At 35.5% G+C, this 9,327-nt stretch overlaps 1 non-coding gene across 1 annotated transcript; it reads right to left on the reverse strand.

Moving 5' to 3' along the window:
* Positions 1–4,934: 4,934 nt before the first annotated feature.
* On the reverse strand, positions 4,935–5,005 carry Trnag-gcc (transfer RNA glycine (anticodon GCC)). The gene has a single exon. It is a non-coding gene; the product is annotated as a tRNA-Gly (tRNA).
* Positions 5,006–9,327: the final 4,322 nt, after the last annotated feature.

The following is a 9,327-nucleotide window of genomic DNA, read 5'->3' on the forward strand; positions in this document are numbered from 1 at the left end:
TGATAAAGAAAAAAACGAACTTTTCAACAAACAAAAACACGTGAACTACTACAAACAACAATGACGAAACCCCTCGTCAGACTCGGCAGAACAATAAACATGGAGCTCTCGACTTCATACCGAATTTTTTTAAAAAATTCGAGCTCGACAAACATTTTTCACAGTTTCCTGACATTACCCTGCAACAAACGCGAGGAGCAAAATCACATAGGCCTATATACATTCTCTACCGCACAGCAGACGCAACGACAAAGAAACAATTACAGGACATCCCTATCAACACATAGGAAGAAGTTGAATCAACAATACGAGTTCAGATGCACCACGCACACTGATAAATTCACAACTTGGAAGTTTCGTTGACAGCCAGCAACCACACCTCGTTCAACGAGAACGAATGCGCAACTAGCGCCCATACAGACAATGTACTACCGCAGAATCACATGCGAAGACACGTCAACACAAAAAAATTTTCCTTCCAAACGAACAATTCACTTCTCTGTCCAAGCAACTCGTTCCACATGTCAGCACACAACAAAAACCAAGCAAACAAATGTCAGCCTAAAAAAAAAAAAATAATTTTTTACGAACACACTCCATTTTTGACATTCCATTTTTTACGGTTTTTTTTTTTCAAACAACCACACCAACAGCAAAAAAAAAACAAAAAAAACAGGATCAATTGGCGAAAACATTACTTTCAAAAAAAAAAAATATATATATATATAAATATATATACACTGCATATATTTTTTTTTTCCTAGGAAGGGGAGTATTGCGTGAGCCTTTTCTAGTCTCACACAAAAACACACGTTCACATCTCAAGCTATATCACTTGTCATATACATACGCGCACACAAACATACATACCCATGTCCACACACGTACATATATTCACGTTCGCTTACATACACTCACATTCACGTGTATATACACACACGCTAACGTACACACATGTACTCACACACGCGCACACGTACGCACACAAGGACAACGTCACTTCCCCTTTCAAAGGAAATCCACTCATGCGCAAAAGACCACTAGAAACGACTATAAATGCAAGAGACAAGCTGTTTCCAGTCTTTTCAGACCAGCTTCCTAGCTGGACGGTCTATGGACCGACAGCGTGCCTTTTCGGTATGCGCGCATGCGCATACCTCACACCACTTGCTACTATGTGGGACAAAAAGCTAACAGACCGTACGTACACCTTATACAGTTTCTCTCTCCATGAACTGGATTGACATTCTCACTCTTTCTCTCTCTATATATACAACTTCTCCCAGAGAACACCTTCGCGTAGCTGACTGCTAACATGGCGCACAGTTTAACTGATATCAACTCTCTATCCTTTGTCTTTGTCTACACGCTGGACTATCATTCTCATTTCTACTACATTACTCACTTCTCTTCCCATGCGCGAACAAACGATAGTGAGATGAACACACATTTCCTTTTCTTTCTACACCATCAGTCCTGCAACAAACGATGGTTACACCTGCGCGGACATGAACAAGTGTTAAATCTAAAACATTCATTCTTTTAACAGTAAATAAACAACACATTTATCTTATCCATCAATTGAGTTTTTGTTTCCTTCAATTCCATTCGTTTCATTATTTTCTTTTGTAACGGGATTAGGATATATATATATATATATATATATATATATATATATATATATATATATATATATATATATATATATATATATATATATATATCTTAGTCCCCTACAGTGTTTACGGCGTCTGCAGCGACGATGTCGTGAAGACGAGAGGCATGTTCTCATGTGTCGTCAAAACGACTGAATGAACGAAATGAATTGAATTAATTGAATTCACTGAATTGAATTTTAACCTTAGAAGACTTTTTGATGCGTTTTTATACATTTTGGGCCGGCTCCCAAAACAAGATTACTACTGCTGATTTTTAAAAAGACAATCTTCTGAATTTTCTCATTGGTCGCTTGTGTCACGTGATACTGTCGCCAACTACGTTCGCCAGAAATATGTTCATTTTACTTTTGTTGTTGTGAGAAAAGGGTGTGGGCGTATTTGAAATTGTGCCGTTGCTGGAAGAACTTATTTTTGTGCAAAATGCGCGGGGAAATTGAAATGAATAAACGTTTTTTATTTGCGCACGAGTGTGTGTGTGTGTGTGTGTGTGTGTGTGTGTGTGTGTGTGTGTGTGTGTGTGTGTGTGTGTGTGTGTGTGTGTGTGTGTGTGTACAAGTGTCATGGATAAATTTTTATTTCCTTTCCACCTTTAAAATGAAAACTTATACGGTTTTTGGTCAGCTGAAAACGAATATCATATTCACATTTGATGCAAACCATTAGTTTTCTGGCTTTTAAGACTTTTTTCTAATGCGTTATTTATATTTGACATGTTAATGCATCTCAACTATAAGCAACACATTGTAGTTGTATGTAGTGACGTTCGTCATTCATAAAAAGGGGAGGGGGTGTTTTGTGATACCCATGTGCATTAATACTTTTCAGCTGGGAAAAAAACATGGCCTCCAGTAAAAACATAATTAATTGCATTGAATAATAATGATCTTATTATCCAGAAAATTACTTTTCTGTGCCAAATTTAAATGTGATATTCGTTTTCAGCATACCAGAAAACCTCCAGAAGTCATCAACTTAATGGTGAATGCTGAGGTAAATAGCAAGTAAAAAAAAGTAAACACTATTAAGAAATACACATTTTAAATATATAAAGATCAGGTAAAGAATAATAACTTATCCGGTGATTCAGAAGCATAGGCGACCCTAAATGCAACCGTTACGGTGTCGGGTGAAAACCTAGCCTAGATGTAAAAATATTCCGAATTACCAAACCTGATTTTCTGTTTTACTTTAAAATAAATAGGCAAATTGACATAAAAGAAAAGATGTGAAATTTTTGAACGCATTTCTTTTTGTTTTTTTTTTTTAATATATTTTACACATTTATTTAAAACTAAAACAAGAAGTCCGGTTTGATAATTGGAACATATGAAGTGGACGTTGTTAAATGCTGTCTACCATGTCAAGAAAGGCAAAAGTCAATGGACAAACAACAAATAAAAAAAAAACCGGTCACCAAAATATGTAACTTACAAACAGTGTGAATTTATTGCAGGCGACTAGCACAAGACATGTTTATACGAAAAACAGGAAGAGAGAAAATCTCCACATGTCCATACCAGATAACAGCCCAAGTGAAAAGAGGATGAGATAGAAAGAAAGAGAAATGAAGTTGATATCGCCACCTATCAGTTTAAACATGCAATTCTGGAAATAAGGAACGATAACAATATATGTCTCACACTTGAGGTTGTTGTGCATTGTGTTCGTGTGTGCGCTGTGTGCGAGCGAGGCTGAATATAGTAGTTTGATAAGCATCCCTACAATACCCCCCCCCCTCAGTTAGTTGGAGGCTAGAAAATGTTTATGAAAAGATGAAAGATACAAAGGAAATTTAGGACATGCCAAAGTCAACGTACTTGCATGGAAAAGTTACATGACGCCCACTATAAGTCGTGTAGGTTGCAAGTGCATGGGTGGATGCAAGGTCCAGAGTGTTACGTGTGTAGACATTGGTATAAAATGGACAAACGACAGAGAGCTAGGAGGAAATCAAATATTCTTTATTGCCGGTCATGCCGGAAGTTGCACTCTCCTCTCCAAGGTGAGTTATCCTCACTAGAAGAAGCCAGTAGGGGAAGTGTACATCTACAAGGAGAGTTACACAGACAAGGGGCAATTTATTGTTTACACACATAACACAAAGCAGACATGATTACAGGTTCTTTGGTTGGAAAACTGATTGCAGTACATACTGAATCCAATGGGTTTTCGCTGGTTTGACACAGTCTTTCATGACAGTGTCTCACTTGCCATTGTGGTTGATAATGGAATATTTATCGGAGTGTTCCAATATAGGGTATTGTCCAACAAAAAGTGATTGAAAGTGAGGAGTGAGTGCAAGTGGGTCTGCACAATTGCATGTGTTCATAGTCTGCAAGAGGTTCTGCAGAATCTAAGAGATAAGTGCAAGTGAGTCTACACTTGTTGATTGTGTCGCCTGTGTTGTGGACAAGATTGTCACAGTCAGTGGCGCAAAGTTTGCATATGAATCTGCAGTGCCAAGTACAAGTGGGTCTGTACTGGTGTTGAAGTGCATCGTTCGAGTTGATTGGCTTTCCGTGTGCTGGTTGAATCAATTGTTATTTGGAGGCTGGTTGAATCAATTGTTATTTGGAGGCTGGTTGAATCAATTGTTGAGTTTTTTAGTGTGCGTGGTGCAGCTTAACTCGTTTTGAACTGGTGTGACTTCTTACATTATTGTTGTTGGTGATGCCTATGGATTGCATGTGCGAGATGAACGTCCATGAGGGTTTGGTTGCAGGCACGGACTAAATCAATTTGCGAAAAAAGGTTAGAACCAGATAATGAAGAAGAAAAGTCATGCAAATGGGGAGTTGGATATCTATCGGGCACAATGACAGTTTCTTCTATAATTACAGGAATGATGGAGATCTTCCCAAGATTGCAGTTTCTTTTCTTGGTGCAATGTTCTCTTTCCCATCATAATCTGGGGCAACTAGGGTTGCTACTTTTCCCTATTGTCGAATATTACTATGTCAGGTTTAATAAGTTCCGTTTTCTAGTAGGAATGTATGAGAGAGAGGGAGAGGGAGGGAGGGAGAGAGAGAGAGAGAGAGAGAGTCCGTGTATGTGAGAGCGCGTGTACAAAGACAAAAGGAGAGGCAGATGAAAGGATATATTGAATGGGGATGACAGAGGGAGTTAAAAAGAAAAGATCGAAAACGACAGGATTCGGGAGCACCAAGCGATAGAATAGATTTGAGATAGGGTCCTGTTAACGAACGAATTTCATTGTAACAACCTCTGTTTTAATCTTGTAAAAAATTAACCATGTGCATCGGCCGGGAATCGAACCCGGGCCGCCCGCGTGGCAGGCGAGCATTCTACCACTGAACCACCGATGCTCACTATAGAGAGGTCAAAATAAGTTAATATATTACACATATACTGCAGAAGAAGAATTTTTAGTGTTTGTACTATTATTTTTTCCGTTATATATTTTATTCGCTAACATTATAAAAATACTTATTTTATTACTTTTTCTATGTCAGATTATTTCGTTTCATATTTTCATTGTATACACGAGTTAGTCTGAGTAAATGCACGATTGCACGAGTAGATTTCTTCTTCTTCTTCTTCTTCTTCTTCTTCTTCTTCTTCTTCTTCTTCTTCTTCTTGTTTTGTTATGCTCCCTTGTCTGTCGATTGTTGAAAGAGTACCCCCCAGACACACTTTTTTTTTTTTCGGAATATAAAGCTATATACAAACAAGTGCGAGTGCACTCACTCAAAAATTAAACATCATTTCACTTCTTTTTAAATCGTTGGCAAAAGAAAAGGGGGTCGCAATAAATAGAAATAGTGGTGTTTCCAATTCGACCAGAATGTTTACGATTGTGTCTTACGGAACAAGTTGGATGGCCGAAACAGTTCACGATTTAATGTGCGCGAAAAAAAAATGTATAAAAACAAAAGTCAGCAAATCATATACAAAACCAAGTTATGTTAGAATTATGTTATGATTAAAAGAAAAAGTACCCCACCCCCAAAGTTTTTTTTTAAATTCTTCAAAAAGAAAAGAAATAAAGTTTATAAAAATTTTTAACACGAGAGGTGTTAATGTTAATTTAAACCTCGTGGTTTGAACCGTGGTCTTTGTAAACTAAGGAGGCCGGTGCGGCGGTGCGTGGTGCGTGGTGCGATAGGTGTGTCAGAAATTTCGTGAAAAATAGTGAATAATTCCACCCCATCTTTCCAAGCTTATAACTCCTCGAAAAATGTAATTCAAGCCCTAATTTTTTTTTCAATTAAAGGAGCAAGGACCAAGGTTTAAATAAAAAAAAAAAAATAAAAAAAACGTGTTTTTTTTTTTTAAAGAAAAGGTTTTAAACTTCGGACTTTATAGGTAAGTTTCTAAAAAACACTACTTTTTTTGTTTTAAATTTGAATATATTATTTATTGACCTTTTCTCTTCAATTTGTGATATATAACACTTTGATGAGTAAATTTATTATTTACTTTTTAATAGACATTTCAAAATGGGAGGTGTGAATTATTCGACCCCCTGTCTTTCCAAGCTTATAACGACTCGAAAAATGTAATTCAAGCCCTAATTTTTTTTTCAATTAAAGGAGCAAGGACCAAGGTGTCATTAAAAAAAACAAAAGAAAAAACAAACAACGTGGTTTAAAAAAAAAGGTTTTAAACTTCGAACTTTACGGGTAAATTTCTAAAAAACACTACTTTTTTAAAAAATTTGAATATATTATTTATTGACCTTTTTTCTTCAATTTGTGATATATAAAACTTTGGTGAGTAAATTAATAATTTACTTTTTAATAGACACTTGAAAATGTGAGGGGCGTGAATTTAAAAAAAAAACATTTGTCTAAAATATTATATTCGGTTTATTGGAAAGAGCATAACATTTCACAATGACCCTGAAAATATCGTAAAAATAGAATCAATAGAAAAATTTTGATAGATTTTTAAAGTTTAAAAATTGAAAAATATTGAGTTCGGAAAATTCATTACTGTTTTTTAAAAAATAAAAAAAAAATATTTCTATTACTTTTAAAACAACTTTAATGGTTTATTTTGAAAGTATAAACAACCCACTTTTAAAAGAGAAATTACGAGTTTTTTATATTTTATTCGCAGTTTCGTGTTAGGGGTGTCAAAAATTCCTACAAAAATTCTGATACACCTACCGGTGCGATTGAATGTGACGTCATAAATTTTAATGAGACATATCGAAAGTGAAGAGTGTCGCTAGTTTTTGTACCTATTTACTATGCCTCCCCACGGGACAGAGTTAGACACCAGGGTCGTTTTTTATCGTGGAGAAAAGGTACAAAAATAAAAAAATTGTCTCAGTCGTGAAGGACTGATCCTTCACTGAAAGAGAACAAGAAATGGAAGTGCAGCATCTGAATAACAGATATCCCAGCCTTGACAGTCGTTTTAAATTCTTTTTTCTACGCACATCTTACCTTCTTTTTAATAATATTACTTAAACTCATTCCCTTTTCCTTGCTCCCATTTGTGAATTATTCCACAGATTTCTGCCTTGTGGATTACGTTGAGCCATCTTCCAATTACGCGATTCCCTTGAATTTTACTTGTGGAAATGGAAACTTAACCAACTGTTTTGGATTTTGATTTTTGGATTTCACCCTTATTGGATATTTTACCCTCCACCAGACTATCCATTCACGTGAAATCACCTTTTTTCTTCACTATATTCCCTCTGCTTCACTATTTGTTACCAAGTAAGATCTATGACTTACTTGTAGTTTCATCAAATACTTTTGCAAGCAAAATCCGATCCACGTTTTGCTAAATCCTGAGAAGGAAAGTAATTCTCCGAAACTCTGCGGATTAAGTAAGGACTATCCACTTATTTTGTGCTTCCTTTTTAAAATTAAATTTGTTTTTAATTCTTTTTAACATGTTTTATGAACTACTTGTTCTTATACACACACACACACACACGCACGCACGCACACACACACACACACACACACACACACACATATATATTGTAAGATATTTTATCTCACCTGTTTTTGCTCCAAGAGAGTGGCAAAAAATTAACATAATTACAACAAAGCATACCGATAAAATTCGACACAAATTTTATTCGTTCTTCGTTGCAAGAAAAGAAATGTCTAATTTGCCTCTGAATAGAGCTGTTAACAACCTCGAAAGGTAATAGTTCTTTTATCTTCATCAGAAACTGGTATTTAGGTACAGCACTGTTCGAAGATCGGATTAATTACAGCCGTTGAAGGGGTTGGTATGATGCCTCCTGATGAAAAGATTCAATTCTCGTAATTAATGTTTATTTGAAAGAAAAGTCATTAATAATATAATTCAGACCTTAAAAAAGTCTCTGTGAAACATATGTAATAACTTAGCCTAATCATTTAGGCTTTAAAATAAAGTCTTAAGGAGTCAAAAAAAAGTTAGAGGCGTTTAAATACCTCACATCCAAAGAGAGTAGAGTTCCATCCATCTAGTTCGACTGTTTTACTGGACCTGCCTGTATAGAGAAAAGGCATCCAAATCCTGCCAAGCTCATTGCTGGCGGTTAAAACATCGACCAATTTAATTAGTCTACATAAAAACAGTGGATGACCAAATCAGCCAATGAGGGGCTTGTTTATAATTGTAGAATTTCTCACAATATATAGGGATATGATCAAATTCATACTGAAATTGATCTGTATTTAATATTATTAAAAAAAAAAAGAACTAAAAATGTTGTGTGTTACTGCTGCATTAATATAAATAAACATTATGTTGCAAAATTCGTTTTATTATTTTGCTTGTGAACAATCTGAAAATAATATTCTTTAGAGAAGCTATTAAAATAAAAACATACAAATTCAATTAAAGCCGATTATACGTTCTTTTAAATGACAATATCAACCTATTAGTTTTATAGAAAATATTGTTATGATCTCTTTAGTGTGTTCCTATTTACTTGCCTCTTTATGAGGGCAGAGTTGGATTTTTTTTTTTAAATGTGAGGCGATTGGATTGGGACAAAAATTTAAATTGTCTCAATGAAGAAGGATTTCTCATACACTGACGGAGTGCAGAAAAGCTGTGTAGTATCAAAACAGATACTACATTTTGAATTATTTATTTGTAAAACATATTAAGGTACAATTTAAATTTAACATGCCAAGGTTACAATATGGTGGAATGTACTGTAAACATTCGATAGGAATGCTACGTGGGGTTTGAGCTGTCATGGTGTAGTCTTCAAACTGCTTTGACACATGCTTAGCTTGGTGTGAGCGTCTCAATGCATTTGCAGCAACTGCTATGCCCGGCTAGAATAAATCTCTGGCAGGAACATTTCATAGCGATCACCCTTTCAACGCCCACGCGTATGAAGAATGCATAAGAACACAACATTGTGATGCAACTACCACACACATAAAACAAAAGGAACTATGTTGCACTCCCTTATGTAGAAATATTGTAAACAGGCTGGAACGTTCAAGAAGTCCTGTATATAAAGATTTATCTGCCAAAAATCAAGACATCGGGTAACTGGTGCCTTTGTGGGAATTATAAGGCACTTAAAAGCTGAACAGTACCATACTTTTCAAAGGTTCCTAAACACAGTTGCATGTGGATTGCCTTTCATTTATTCATACATCAATGATATTAGTGGCAAGCTTGTCTACAGAGGAGCATATTCAACACCTTA

Source organism: Euprymna scolopes, chromosome 15, assembly GCF_053919585.1.
Source record: "Euprymna scolopes isolate OS-2025 chromosome 15, ASM5391958v1, whole genome shotgun sequence".
Classification (NCBI taxonomy): Eukaryota; Metazoa; Mollusca; class Cephalopoda; order Sepiida; family Sepiolidae; genus Euprymna; species Euprymna scolopes.